Here is a 17,039-nt window from a genome sequence, read left to right as displayed (position 1 = left end):
AAAAATCGCTCATTTTTATATGATTGTATAAATACTATGAACATATCAACCTTTATATGTCAGTCCGGTTAAACTCTCTTACATTGTTCTGTAAAAGATGGACACATCGTCATAGTCCATTTGTTATTAGGAAACACATATATAGATCCAAACAAAGTAGATCAGGTATGGAATGTTGTTCTTACCAGGAATATCTACGTTCGTTTATTCGGATCAGACAACACGAATGCAATGTTTTTGGAATACAGTCACGTCGACCTGGCACATTTTGAGGGATCTGACACATTTGAGGGGAAGGAAACATTTCTAGGTGTTAAACGCTATTAGAACTTCAGCTTCCGTCATTACAATCAAGACGTCAACGGCAACGACTGATTTTCTTTTTCAAAGTGGTTGAGGGGAAGATACCAGCGCTCCCTCCGGACGACCTTATTAACTTCCACAGATCTAAACAACAAATCAGAGGAACAACATACAATAACTTTGTTACTAAGAACATTATAGACCAACAAGTCCGTAACAACAAACGAGCGGTCATAGTTCCAAATAGTAAGACCGACCAGTTCGAAAACTCTATATTTGTGCGCACTGCAGTAGATTGGAACCAGCTGGAGGACTCAATAGTGTGCGTCAGTACAACCGAGGAGTTTAAATCAGCACTCCTCAGCAAGCGCGACTAACTTGTGCGCAGACCAACCCGTCACACAATAGACGAAAGGAATCTGTGACGTACCCATCCATACTCAGAAGTGGGAAAGACAGATACAGAACAATTAACAACGATTCATTTTAAAATATCATAATGAGACAAAGTAATATGAGTTCAAAAATATTGACATGAAAATATTCACATGGATAGTTTTCATTTTGATTAATAAAATGTTTAATGCACAGAAGAAATCTTTAAATCATTTATTTTTTATGCATGCAACGTACTTGGTTTCGATTAGGCAATATAAAGACGAGGTTATTTGAGATTGACAATATTGTAATTCAACCTTTTATAATATAAGATTAATAGCATTTTTGATTTGTGAAACTATTTCATTATATGCAATGATTTTACCCAAAACAAAAAAACAAAAAATACCCAATATTTTATACATTATTTTAGCAGAGGATACATTGCTGTGTTGACTTAAATTATATTTCCTATATTTCTTATTACAAATCCAAACTTCTTGTTTTTTTGTTTTTTTCAAATTGATAGCAAGACGTGGACTGTATTTGTTGTCGATTTTGTAAATATACATATAAATATGAACAACTGTCATGACATACAGTACTTGAAACCTTAGGCGTTACTGTTAGACGGGAACTTGACTGATCGGTGAATGATCGGTGACGGATGTTTGACTGATCGATGAATGATTGGTGATCGATGACCTATAGAATCCATCAGATACGTCAAATAAGCTATGTGAGAGTAACCATGACAACGGCCAGCGATCGATCAGCAAATTAATTATATGCAAGGATCGACGGATACGTATACAACTAAAATTCTTATGTAAAACGAACTCCACCGTATTTAAATGTGATAAACGCGGACCTCTACGAAGACACCTTTACTCGTTAATTTGTAATCAACATATGATAGTCTTAGAGTTTAAGATTTCAAACATATACATTATCTTAGCTTCCTTGAACATATATGCATTCCCAATTGTTTTATCGTTTGCATTTGCACAAATTGTACAGAGCACGTCTGCTGGATCACGGTGTTTTTATTTTTAAATTTATGTCTTAAACTTTGTTTAAAAATTAAGAATTTTACCCTCTTACTTATTCATGTAAATATAAGGGGTGTTCCTTAGATAGGAAGCTTATACATAAGAAAGGAAGAAAGAAAGAAGAATCAACTTGGTCGCAATAACACATAAAAAAAATATATAAATTACTTTTCACGCATTATATGGTTTTTTTTTCTTTTCTGCCAAATAAATTACATAAGTGCAGAATAATGTCATGCTCAGAATGTTTCTCAGTTCTGTATCACTAAAAGGAGATAAAATTAAGTAGCAATTATGCATTTTAATGTCACTAGATGATGAAAATGAAAATCATAATTTATACCAGTAAAGATACTTAAAGCTAGGGTTTGATAGATTACGAGTGAAATCATTTCTTAGATTAAAAGATTAGCAGAGCAAAGATAGTAAATTGTTGTTCGCATAGTTTGAAATTACCAATATTTCTTCTTTTCATCAAACATAATGCAATGTTATTTGTAACTGGTTATATCAATGGCATCAAGATAAGTTTATTTTGATATATGCAATCATTTCTTTATATGAATAGAAATTATTGACCGCCATTATTTTTGTGTACTTTTTGTACATTAGAAAAGGTTGTTTTTCACAAAATTAAATAAATATCAGAGAAAAGATAATAAAATATTGTTCACATAGTTTGAAATTAGCAATATTGTGTTGAATAAGAATGCAATTATTTCTTCATTTCAATGATGTCATTGTTTAGAAATACTAATATTTCTTCTTTTTATCAAAATTAATGCACTGTTGTAAGCAATCACATATTTTAATTGAATTTGGATAAGTTACTTTTTATATATTTTAATAATATTGAAATTAAGATATTTAAACTCTTTTTTGTGTTGAATAAGAGTTCATTTTTTTTCATTTCATGAAGATTTAATTAAATAAAAACCATCATTGGATAAAATAAATTTTTGTTGGGTTGTTCCCCAAAAAATATGTTGAATTTTGAGGGAAAATATACTTTATATTTTGTTTGCATTATTTTCGAGTGTCCAACATGCATAATTTTGTATTTTATTGAAAATGATACAACGAAATTTTAATGAATGATCATTTCATCTAATTTTTTAGAGCATTTTCGGAAAATTTATTAAAAAGTCGCGATAAACACCGTCTAACCACTCATCGAGTTTGAAAAAAATAGCCTAGATATAAACGACAATCATAATTCTTTAATAATGTCTTAATTTAGTTTTATCTGCATATTAATCTTCTCTTTTAATTCTTATAACTTTGCTGAATAAATAATAATAAAATGTCGAGCTTCTGTACTTGAACGTTTCGTATTTTACCTTGGCGCCATTTTAATTAAATAAAACGAAAATAAGATTCCGTAATTTGTATGAGTTCAACATGTGACGTAGTAGAGTTCAATCCGTCAGAAAGGTCAATCCGTCCGATCCATCCGATTAGTTTAAGATTTCTACTATAAGTCGGACGGATTGGTGACGTGAGTTTGACGCGAACTTTACTGATCGGTGACTGATCGATGACCGCTGATTGATCGCTAAAATAGTAACGCCTAAGGTGGCAAGTACTGTAGGATGTTTAGCTAGTTATCAAACAAGGTTACACCAACTTTTTGTCGAAAAATGTCCGTGCCAAGTCAGGAATATGAAGGTTGCTTACCAAACTATACTCACCTTGGTCAAGTTGAAGTAAAATTGTAATTCTATGAAGACATAAGATAACACTGGAGGTGTTATATGAGGTAGTAAATGCGCAACTGCAACCTCGATATTTATAATGAAAACAAAAAATGTTGACAAAGTACATCTACCCATGAAAAATATTCCTTGTATATTATCTGAGCATAATTTCCTGCTTCGTAGCCAATCATTATCCTTTTCAGCCCTTTTATGAAGGATGACCATTATATTGTTGGGGTCTCCCTTTCCACACGATCAATATGCCGAATCGGTATCACATCCTCCTCCTAAATTATGTTCAATTTATCAAGCATGTGTTCTATTTGTGTTTCTGGACATTTTGTTGCATTTATTTGCGTAGTGCTTAGTTTGAATTCCATGTTACTTAACTTTCACGGAAATTTATGTTCGTATTGTTAATTTCAAATTCTTTTTTGTTGATGAGTTAATGTGGATTAACACAGTTAAATAGAATTTCACCAGCAACACTGTTCATTTTACTTGAATAAGATTTGATAGTTAAACAGAAAATGAAAACTGTCCACTTAAACCATAAAGAGGTTATACCTGTGATTTATTAATCTGTATTTGATTTATATTTTTACCAAAACAGAGAACTTCTTTTATTATTGTAGAAAACTTCTTAACATTTACAGGGATTATAAGAAATCACGGGTCATTTTCATGGATTATATATGATACTAATGTTTTAGTGATTATGCAAATTCCCTGAAAAATCAGGGTTTCTACATCATCCCTGATTATACAAATGCAGTGTAACATATACTGTTCAATGAAAGTTAGTACATATACGTCATAACTTAAATTATAATGGCCTATGTCTCACTGCAAAAATAATCTTTAAAATAAATGACCATGTTGTCGAGTTTGTTGAACACATATTTAGACTATGAAAAAAAGTAAGGGGAGATCACTAGTGGAACATGCATTAAGTTGTGTCTGTTCGTCTTGTGATGTACGTTTGTACATGAAAATGTAGGACGTTATATTGTAAATCAACTTATTTTCGCGAGCGATTTTTTTCATGACTTTCGCGAAAAGAAAAATAACGCGAATATAAATCGTTGCAAATATGTAAAACCTGGATCTTTCCTTATTTAAGAAAATTTGAAAATAACGGAATTTGATGTCCGTGAAATGGGCTTGTAATGGCTAAACGCGAAATAAAGTATCCGCGAAAATATGTTGGTTTACAGTATCAAAAATGAACCAGAAGGATTTTATACTGCTTTATTGATGAGTGATGCAAAACATTTACAAATTTCGTGTCAAATTGTATGCTACGCATGGTGTTTTGTATTGAAATGTAAAAAAGCATTAATCCTTTTTTGATATTTGTGTTACTTTGAAACAAGTATATTTAGAAGATTTATTTGCAATTCAGACGTAGCTTAGTGATAAAGTACTCAGCCACCCATGGCGCTGAGTAAGTGATAGTATCAAAATGTTCAAGTTTAGTTCGCATATTGTTTGATAAGATTGTCAAATTATTTTGATAAAGTAGTCCAATTTTATACTTTGTAATACTTTTGATTTTTCCTCCTCCTTGGCAAAAAGTACAATTGAAAGTATAAAAAAGGCTACTTTTATTTCAACATGTATGTGTACACCTATGATGATATATTCTACATCATTTGGAAATTTCTGTCTAGTCGTTAAATCTGAATAGAAATCACATTTCATTTAACCTCATAATTTTGTAATGGCCATAGCCAAATAGGCACAACTTTTTTGGGATTGGTGGTTTTTTAAGCAGTGTTTGTCAACTTCGTTAGGCCTTCCAACTATTTTGATTCCAGCGCCACTTATGAATCGTATGTAGACGAAATGCGCAACTGGTCAAATTATAAGCCTAATATCTTTTCTGGGGTTAACATACGAAATGCTTTGCAACGTACAAAGAGCCTAAGTATTTTAACATCTTTAGGTCAAGAGTCTACACAGACAAATTTTGTTCACGTGAATTTAATGTGAAATTAACGTGAATTTCACGTGAAAAAATTCACGTGAATTTCACGTTAATCGAGCTTATACGCGTAATTCACGTGAAATATTTCACGTGAATTTCACGTTAAACTCATGTGATTTTCACGTGAAATACTGATTCACGTGAAATTCACGTGAAATTTTGCATGTGAAATTCACGTGAATTGAGCCTTCACGTGAAATTCACGTGAACTTTTCACATGAAATTAACATGAATCGAGCTTCTTTTTTTTAATGAAATTAAAGTGAATTCAGCCTCAATCACACTAATTTCACAGGATTTGAGCTTATTTATGTAAGTCAATTCTAATCTAATACAAATTCTGTTTTGATATATATATAAACATGAAAAATATTCTTCTTGGTCTGGACCATGTGTTCATACTTCCATTCTGTTTTACTTTCTTTGTTTCCAAAATTTTTTGGTCTTAAACAAAGAAGGCAAGCAAATGCATCACAGGATATAAATTATATCCAGGGCACCTTAGTTCACTCCTAGAACTTTTTTGGTTGTGTTGAGTCTCAATCCTTTTTTGTAAATGATTTATGGACTGTGGTCATTTATAGAAGTTGATTTCACTGATGTATATTTCATTTGAGTTGATTTTTATTATGTTTGTATAAGTCATATTGTGTGGTCATCAGTTTTGACATAAACCAATCACATTATGGAAAAGACCTACTTGCAAAAGATGCCAATTCTCTTTAAGAAGGTTTTGAAGAAAAAAAACTAGTTCACCTCGCCACATATTCATGTACCTGCTTAAAGCCAGAAATCTTTTCAGTGGTTGTCAAAAATCTCGTCTTAATAAAAAAAAAATATTCAGAGAATTTGGTGTTGATGGCTATTCTTGATTCATATTGTAATTTTTTTTATAGCCTCTGGTCAATTAAATAGATCATGGCATATCTTTTAGACACCTCTCTTTTGTTGAGGACTGCATGTTAGCACCTTAATGCCTTTCAGGTGTTTTTGTTGTTATATTGCTGGCTGATTGATGTATACCTCATGTCTCATTGTACTAATAAACTAAAATAGAAAGTTCTGTGAAATATAGCTGATATACAAATGTACCATATTGAAAGGCTCTCTGTAATTTACAACCATTTACTTCTTATTTCATATATGCAAAAATAGTTTTTTTCTCATTTTAACACTGATCTTAAGGTTAAGGCAAAATGTTGACAAACAACGGGCATATACCATTAAAAGATCTCAAAGTTTGGCTGCACAATAAGCTAAAAATTCTTGTTATTTCATTTTTTTATATAAAATTCATTTTAAAACATGCATTTTCATTTTTTTACTGTAACTTGTATGTTGACACAATAATTTGAATTTGAATTGTATTATATTCTGAAAGTACTTGTGGTTGAAAAAATATACACAATTGTTAATTCCAGTTGGTTTACGTTTCTTGAAAACACCACTACTATGACTACATGTCTGTTAATAATGTTTAAGAGTCCTCTTCTGCATATAATTGCTATTTGTACCCAAGGATTCCTTCATACATTTGCACTTCTCCTCCTAAGATGTTGCTCCAATGATAAAATCCTGTAATGCATACTTAGCAATCAGACTCTTTGAATACTTCCTACAGTTCCTGTAATATAATAAAATCAGCATGTTTGTTTCTGTAGTCAAGCAAAAAAGATAACACCAATTTAATCTTCAATGATTTACCAAACTTATAATTAGGAGATAACTGTTTTGTATTTTAAGCTCAGACATGATCAATTGGTGATTTGATGGTGATTTACCCAGTAAAACCCAGTAATTCCCACTGGGCTGGGCAATACTCATAAAACCCAGGTTTTTGCCAACCCTGTTTCAGGACATTTTGTAGCTCGCTATGCCGTATCAGTTTTGCTCATTGTTGAAAGCTGTACATATGATCATTTATAGTTGTCAATATTCAGTCATTTGGACTCTGGTGGATAGTTGTCTCATTGGCAATCATACCATGTCAAATTTTATAATAAATTACTTATGAAAACAAACCATATTCATGTATGTGTACTACACATTACCTGTATATATAAGTATACTTAGTGCCTATAGAAACACAACTCATCATTTTCAAGCTCCCTTCTTACAATCTTAGCCCCATTTAAATTACAATACTAACACAGTATGTTTATGGCTCTATGCATTCTGGAAACATCTGGTTACCTGATACTTTTCCAGTTAAGAAATTTGTGATTAGCTTCTATAGGGGTATAAATCAAAACTCCAAATGCTCTGAAAATTGATAATCTTGCAGACTGTACATTTTTTAATTACCTCTGCAACGGAGGTGTGGCGGTTCATTATGGTTGAACTTTGCCATGTTAACAAGTTGTACCTCCAAAACTGTAGGAGGAGATAGCCAGACAAACAAAGTATCCTCATCCGGACGGACAGGGGTAAATTGATATTATTCCCCCTCGACTGTTGCTGGGCATAACTACATGTGCTGTAGCATGTGTTAGGGGACCAGAATTGTGTTTTTATTGGCACTCAGTATAAATTTATATAAAATAGATATCACAAGAGACGAGTAAACACGCTGAAATGTCTTGCATGTTTTACTATTCATGATATATTTCATGTTGATTGTTCTAAACATGCTAAAGATATAATTTTACTATAAGTATATATGATATATAAACTTAACATAACCAATGATCCATGAAAAAAATACTGTCAAGCAAATAATGCCAAGGTCAGAAAAACCAAGCCAGACAGACATGTGCACCTTACAATCATTGCCTACCCCAAATATAGCTGATCTGTTAATTGATTATAGCTTGTATAGTATACAACAAACACAGTGGCAAATCCAGAAATTTTCATAAGTGGGGGCCCACTGACTGCCTAAGAAGGGGCCCGCTCTGGTCAAGCTTCAGTGATTCCCTATATAATCAACCAAATTTTTCCCAGAACAGGGAAGGGGGGAGGCCCCCTGCCCCCCTAAATCCGCCTCTGCAAACAGACCAAAATATGAAACTTATTATTGACTAATGAACTATGAATATCAGGTCATGGTAAGATGAACCCTGCCCAGACAGACATGTACACTATACAATCAGTTGCAGACGAGACAAAAATGGCCTAATTCATGATAGCAGTTATTGTTTAATCTTGGTCAAGCTATTTTGATAATTTTCCTCAAACTACAAGCATAACATATATACACATGGGAATATTAATATGAAATAAGAATTGAAATCTAAGGAAATCCAGAATATAAAATTCTATTCTCATAAATTTACATGGACTGAAAAGGGGTAAACAAATCTAACTACATGCCTATTCCATACATGTATATATAGCAGATTAACTTTTCCCTTGATCTGTTGATTGATAGTGTTTTTTTATTTTGTCAGTTTGCGTGGACTCCTTTTTAAATTTGCACAGGATTCAGCATTTTTGTTATACAATTTTGACAGCAAATACTGTAACAAATACATACCAGTTACATGTACTGTATCTATAGGGTCTCCACTACATGTATATCTAATCAAGTCATTCATTTCATCGAAACATATCATGTATAACTTCACTTCCACTTACATCTGGGGAGCTAATTCTGAAAATTTAAGTTCCAGTGATTTATTATAAATATAAGACCTGAACCTGATCATGCTGATGAACTGTTTTCCAAATAAAAAATGGCAATACAACTGAAAATTCATTTAGATATATGTCAAATTCACACAGGCAATTGTTTTAAATAAATGTTGATAGTGTCCACATGAGGACACAGATGATGCCCCTGCTTGCATATCATATAGTTATAAAGGGACATAACTGAAGAACGGTAAAAGTGATGCTACCCAAATTTGAACTTGATCTGAGTTTTGTGGTAATAAGCATTGTATGTAAGTCTCATAACATTCGGTTGAGGCTAACTTAAGTAGAAAACAGAAACTAAAAATTCAGCAATTTTTCTATTTGTAAACACGCATAACTCTAGAACGATTGTGTATAAGTTTCATAACATTTGGTTGAGGCAAACTTAAGTTAGAGAATGGAAACTAAAACTTTTGCAATTTTTCCATTTCTAAAGAGCATAACTCTAGAACGGTTAAAGTGACGCCACCAAAATTCACCCTTGATCTGTGTTTTTTGGTAATAAGAATTGTGTACAATTTTCATAACATTTGGTTGAGGCAAACCTAAGTTAGAGAACGGAAACTAAAAATTTTGCAATTTTTCCATTTATAAAGGGGCATAACTCTAGAACGGTTAAAGTGACGCCACCAAAATTAATTCAAACTTGATCTGTGTTTTCTGGTAATAAGCATTGTGTATAAGTTTCAAAACATTTGGTTGAGGCAAACTCAAGTTAGAGAACGGAAACCAATTTTGGGACGTACGTACAGACGGACAAGGGTAAAACTTAATGCCCCCACCGCTACGGCAGGGGCATAAAAATATTCACCAAGAGAGAAAACAATTAATTTTTCTTTTAACCAATAAGTGAACATCACTAGCAAAATGACTAGTACTAAATTTCTAGATTGAACTGTTGCGCATTTTGTCAGGATCTTTAACAGCTGAGTAAACAGTATTGTTCTGTTCATTGTTGAAGGTCTTAAAGTGGCCTAAAACTGCTTACATCCCCTTCATTTTGACCATGGCTGATCATGATAGTTTTCTTATTGGCAATTCTACCACATCTCCTTATTTTCAAATTACTAAAAATTATCAATCTGCAACAATTAAATTCTATTTATATACACAGCTACTTTTGCATAGGTACTATTTCTGTACCAAACATATGTAGTACTGGAAATCTACTTTTAATATTCAGTACTATTTTGTAATTTAAAATTAGTGCAATATTTAGGAAACTTTATTTTACAGTAGCAGTGTACATGTACATTGTATATATATTGATTAAAGGTAATCTGATCATCACTATGAAGCAATGTTCAAAACACTCTGTCATTATCAGATATCAAATTTATTTAAAGTCCAATGACAAAGTATATGTGCAAAACACTCAAAACTTTTTTTAAGTACCACAATCTGACAGAATTCATACATATACACAATCAGTGAGGCATAAAATGAAGGTCAAAAAGATATACTTTTTGTTGGATGCTGCATCATCATTATTAGTTAATTGAATGCAAGACATTGAGTACATGTAGTTACTAGTACATAATATTTGAACTTAAAATAAAGGATAATCTGATTTTTATCAGTCTCTGATCAGAAATAAAGCCACACAACAGCGAAATATATGTATCAGAGATGCACATACAATCATTGAATATATGTTTAAGATTAATACTTAGCATTGGCTGTCAACGTACATTTTTTGGTACATGTAAAAATGGACTGTCTGATAGGCAAACTCCACATAGAGATTGGACACTACATGTAGGTTACTTCATTAATTCCAGTATCAGTCATTATCAATAGTCAACTCCTCTGCCCATACCTTGTAATACTGCTGAAAGGGAGAAAACAGTACATTTGTGGACGCAATACTATTCAAAGAGTTTTGCAAACAATTAGCTTATAATATACATGTATTTCTTGCTATATGTATTTATATTAAACTTAGAATTGTACTATCAAATATCAACTAGAGGCTCTCAAGAGCCTGTGTCACTCACCTGTATCCACTGTTGTTTTGAAAATCATAATTAATAGTATTAGATACCCTTTTAATGATTTTATTAAATTTGGTCCAGTAGTTTAAACTAAAAGCAGGTCATCCCATTGTAGTCTTACAACAGTAACTGAAGACCCCTTGTCATTATTAAATTAGTTTTCAAGTTGTAACCATTTGAAATTGATTGTTTACAATTTCCCCTTAGACTGTATGGGATTTGCTCATTGTTGAAGGATGAACTGTGACCTGTAGTTTATGTTAACTTCTACATGTATGTCATTTAATCTTGGGTGAAGGGAAATTATACCATATCTTCTTTTATCTATATATTAGTTCAGGTGTATGAACATATACAAATGATGTACAATGTATATTATTCAAGACTTAAATGTATGGAAACCAGAAAATCCTTCTTTTTTTTTGGCCCCAAATTATTAAATGGTTTACATGGTTTAGTCTGTTACCCCAAAAATTAATCCAAACCTTCTTTTGAGGTATGGAACCTACAAATGACCTATTAAGTAGTACAATTTTATAGTTATCCTACACTTATACACAATTTATTGCCATGAAACATGAAAAATGCTTGTTTTGGACCATAATTCCTACATTTGTCCTCAACAGTTTCAGCTATAAAAAAAAATCATCTGAACTGAAACAAAATTTGAACTTGATATGCAACTTGTCATGGTAATAAAATTGAGAATGGAAATGGGGAATGTGTCAAAGAGACAACAACCCGACCATAGAACAGACAACAGCAGAAGGTAACTAACTAATGCAGCGAGAAATTCCCGCACCCGGAGGCGTCCTTCAGCTGGCCCCTAAACAAATATATATACTAGTTCAGTGATAATGAACGCCATACTAAACTCCAAATTGTACACAAGAAACTAAAATTAAAAATAATACAAGACTAACAAAGGCTAGAGGCTCCTGACTTGGGACAGGCGCAAAAATGCGGCGGGGTTAAACATGTTTATGAGATCTCAACCCTCCCCCTATACCTCTAGCCAATGTAGAAAAGTAAACGCATAACAATACGCACATTAAAATTCAGTTCAAAAACTACATGTATACAATAATCATGAAAATTATCAGATCAATATCTTCAAGCATATATAACAATAAAATGCTCTGCTGGGCGCAGCTTGATACGACCGCAGATGTCGAACCCTGAACAGTTGGAGCAAGTATGGACACAACATTCAAGCTTGATACAGCTTTGGATTGTGATTAAATATTTGACACAGCATAGGTTTCTGACACAGAATGAATGTGGTCAAAGAACTTAAAAATTTTTAATTTACCTATTATGGTCCAATATCTAAAATCTAAATACATACACGGTTAGATTCAGCATATCAAAGAACCCCAAGAATTCAATTTTTGTTAAAATCAAACTAAGTTTCATTTTGGACCCTTTGGACCCTAATGTAGACTAATTTGAACAAGAGGCTGTCAGAGAGACAGCAAACAGGATTTTCCTGCAGAGGTCGAACCCTGAATAGTTGAGCAAGTATGGACACTACATTTAAACTTAAAACAGCTCTGAATTTGGATTGTGATTGAATATTTGACACATCATAGGTTTGTGACACAAAATGAATGTAGTCAAAGAACTGATATATTTCAAATTGGACATTTAAATACCTATTATGGTCCAATATCCAAAATCTAAGTACATATTAGAATCAGCATATCAAAGAACCCCAAGAATTCAATTTTTGATGAAATCAGACAAAAGTTTAATCTAGGACCCTTTGGACCCTGATTTGGACCAACTTGAAAACTGGGCCTAAAAATCTAATATCTAAATAGAGTTTAAATTCAGCATTTGAAAGAACCCTATATATATATCTAATTTATGTTGAAATGAAACACAGGTTAATTTTATCCATAATATTTTCTGTGCAAATGGAAATAACTCAAACTGGATAAATAGTTCTCTAAAATAAGATATGATGCATTTTTTCAAATTATAATCAATAATATAATAACAACTACCAGTGATGACTAATTAATATAAGTTCTCTAAAATTAGATATGATTTAACACTCAAACATTGTTAGAATCAGCATATCAAAGAACCAAAGAATTCAATTTTTGATGAAATTGAACAAAAGTTTAATTTAGGACCCTTTAGACCTCAATGTGGTATTATCTTATTAATAATGAAAAGCTCGACCGTTTACAAGTTCTTAAACAGGAGGGGGGTGGGGGTGACCCATAGGGACTCGCCTTATACCGCCATGGATTTCATTTGATTTGTTTTATTGTCCCATACAAGAATATATATGGTTTCGGGGTGGAGATCTTGACCCTTTACAAGTTTTCAAAAAGAAGGGGGTGGGGGTGACCCCAGGGGACTCGCCTAAAATTTTGAGGCAATTACCCCCAAAATCAATCCCAGCATTCCCTTTGTGATATGGAACCTTGTGGTACAATGTCAGAGAGATCCATACACTAACACACAAGTTATTGTCTGGAAGTTACAAAAATGCTTATTTTTGGCCCCTATTTGGCCCCTTATTCCATAACTCTTGGTACCATAACCCCCAAAATCAATCCCAACCTTCCTTTCGTGATATTGAACCTTATGGTAAAATTTCATGGAGATCCATTCACTTAAACTTAAGTTAGAGTGCGAAAAGCAATGTGTCTTCGGACGACGATGACGACGACGACGCCAACGTCATACCAATATATGACCAAATTTTTTTTAATTTTTGCGGTCGTATAAAAAGGAAACTTATTTTAATTATTTTTCTGTTAATGTAAAGTTTACGGAGAGCTGTCTCATTGGCACTCATACCACATCTTCTTACATTTACAAAATTTATAAAAAAAAAAATTGTATATTGTACATGTATTTGCAGAATTTGAAATTTTTAATTTATCAAATGAATAAGATAATTGGAATCGTTAAAATTCAGAAATATACTTGAAAACAGATGCCTGCGACCCCTGTTGTTTCGATTAGCATGTTTTCTAAAGATATCCGTGTGAAGTTCACAAATTTCACCATGTATTTGATTTGGTCACCTGGTGTGAATTTCAGATAAAATTGTCAAGTTCAAATCTGTGGTTAAAACTTTCCTTTACATATCAGTTATATTATTATCTGGGCAGGGTACCCCCCCCCCCCCCTTTTTTTTATATTATACTCTGAACATTATTGTATACACTTTTTCTGTGGGACTTTCTTTATGTAAAACAAGATAAAAATCTACGTTGTCTCATATTCGGATTTACATCGAAATAAAGGTTTAAGATATATCAAAATCGAACACAACATCGTGTGAACATTTCTATTGATGACTATAGTGAATCATTTTTCGATTATGTATTTTGTTATTACATGAATTACATCTATCCATATTTTGATTGTCAACTCATTGCATACTTCTCTAAAAATGATGTTACTGAAATCAAGAATATTATATCTAATATAATATAACCTCACAATTACAACCCTCTTGCTTTTGAAATTGTTAAAGAACAATTTTAATTTTATGTAAGTGCTTTTATAAACTATAACAAGCCAACGATTTAATGATAGATATATATACATGTATATATGTTTGGTTATCATAATCTTGTATTTGTCCTTTTTCGACTTTTTATTTTGTGTGTTTGATATTCGGTAAAATCGAATTTTATCTTTTGGAAATAAAGTCAGTTTATACAACTCGTATTCATGCGGAACCTAGCATGCTACAATGTCATATGGTTATAACATTGTTTACTTAGTGTTGTCAAATTATTAACGAGTGTCAACATTGTCTTTACAAACTCAGCATGTTGTCTTGATAAGATATCACACACAGAAAAGACTGATCAGACGGATAAGAAATTAAAATCATGCGCGATAACTTGTACTGGCTTACACTGAGGATAATAGTTGGCCATGCTGTACAGTGACCTGTAGCATTCTCATTGGCAATCATTCCACATCTTCTTTTTTATACTGTATCGTTTTGTTGTCATTATTGATTCATACCATTTGTAGTTTTCTGTAATCTAAATATGCTGGAATAAAAAAAATTGACACAATTCAAGTCAATTGTGTTGCTTCTGATATGACGTTAAATCTAATGTCAAAGTGAGGTACAGCCACGTGACCAGTATTAGAGTGTACATTTTGTACAACAGATTAGGTACATTGTATTTGATCTGGCTTTCAGTTACTGCTAGCAAGTCCGGAAACTTGTCAGTGATTGTCTTGTGTCATGTATGTGATAACTGCAAGTCAGCCAAGTGTTTGTTATCTATATAACTTTTGAGTTAATCATAGATAAGATAGTAATACGTATGATTTGAATCATACACAAATAAAAAAAGAAGTGACAAATTTATACTGTATAGACTCAGTCAGAATTTGACATATCCATCTCCATTATTCATAAATATTTTTTAATCTGCTATTATCTGGGAAGTTGCGACACTTAAAGAATTCGATATGAGAAACTAAATCATGAATGCGTCTTAAAAGATTTAAGTATCCATATGAACATTGAAAAATTATAAGCAGGTAATGAACTAATAAGTTGGTATAGTTTAACTTTAGTTTGTTCAAATTGTTAAAAAAAATCGATAGCTTAAGACCCCTTGACTTCGTGAATAACAGAATGCAAGCTACGTTACTGTATACAAATAATAAAATAACTTACAATTCAACTGGAATTTGAAATTAGATGCGTTAGGTCCTATGGGGGCGAACGTGTATAAAAATTATTTGGGAGCGAACGAAAACGATACAGCAAAATCGAAGATGAAAACCATTCTCATTCAGTCATTGCAGATTTCTGTTTATTCCTGCACTATTAAATCATTTGTTTTAGTTACCTGTAGTACATCCTCGAGTATTCATTGATTCATAGCTCCTTGGTATTGTTTGTCTTGTTAAATTAACTGAAACAAGTACTGTTGTTGACAATCGGCTGACAGCGTTCTTCTCTTTAAGACGCGTCATAATCTGTATCTTTCAAGCGTTTTAAAAAAACCCGACTCCGGACGAGAGATTCACGGATATTGTCCTGATCTGATGTTCAAAGTATTTCTCCATGTGAAAAGTGAAAAATATGTACCTGCTAGTTCCCCCATTCCTACTATACAAATCCTTGGAACATATAACAAATTATTTTGTTAATAAGCATCCTTTACATAGGAGCACCTCCACATGGAGCTGTTAGTTAATTAAACCCTTACAACTATTTAATATATATATTTATAAAATCTGGGACTATTATACTAACTTAGTATAATAGTCCCAGATAAAATATAATAAATATAATTTCAATTATGACTGTGATTTCATTGTGTAAAAGAATATATATCTATACAAAAGTAAAATGTTTAACCTTAATTCAATGAGCAAGCCTTGTCTAATTGGCAATCATTTACCACACATTTATTAAAGCTTAAAGAATGTAAGTTTTTTTTTTAATAATAAAGTGTAAATGTAACCAAGGAATTGTATATTTAAATATACAATTCCTTGATGTAACCATTCATTTTTTCTGAATAAAAGCATTAATCTAAGAATACAGGGACGTAAAATTGTTTTGTAATTTTAAAATGTGTCCCAGTGCAACAATTGATCATGCAATCTTTCAATTTCAAAGATTATAAACAAAATTTGCTTCTTGTATAGATGTCATGTTATAAAAAGCAATACAAAAAATTTTATACTGCACTTTCAATATACTTAAAAAATTGATAAACATTCAAATTTACATTTATTGACAAAATTTAGTACATATAAAATTCTTTTCTGTATTCTTACTAGTTTTTATTCATATATGTCCTAATGTTAAACTTATGTGCGATTCAATGCTCACAAATTTTCTTGACTTATAAGTTTGAGGAAAAGTTTTATGCACAGTAAAAAAGGGAGATAACTCATGTTTGGAAGTTAATGATATATATATGATATATATTATCCTTTTTTTCTTTGCAATAATGGGAAGTAAAGAATCTATTAC

At 32.0% G+C, this 17,039-nt stretch overlaps 1 long non-coding RNA gene across 1 annotated transcript; it reads right to left on the bottom strand.

Moving 5' to 3' along the window:
- Nucleotides 1-6,728: 6,728 nt before the first annotated feature.
- LOC127706287 (uncharacterized) lies at nucleotides 6,729-16,024 on the bottom strand. Its single transcript, XR_007984355.1, has 4 exons — nucleotides 15,901-16,024; nucleotides 10,748-10,887; nucleotides 8,896-9,012; nucleotides 6,729-7,044 (listed from the first exon to the last, which is right to left on the bottom strand). It is a non-coding gene; the product is annotated as an uncharacterized LOC127706287 (long non-coding RNA).
- Nucleotides 16,025-17,039: the final 1,015 nt, after the last annotated feature.

The sequence above is a fragment of the Mytilus californianus genome, unplaced genomic scaffold (assembly GCF_021869535.1).
Source record: "Mytilus californianus isolate M0D057914Y unplaced genomic scaffold, xbMytCali1.0.p SCAF_6, whole genome shotgun sequence".
In the NCBI taxonomy this organism is placed as follows: domain Eukaryota; kingdom Metazoa; phylum Mollusca; class Bivalvia; order Mytilida; family Mytilidae; genus Mytilus; species Mytilus californianus.
The sequence above is the reverse complement of the archived record's forward strand: the minus strand, read 5'-3'. Positions and strand labels throughout refer to the sequence as shown.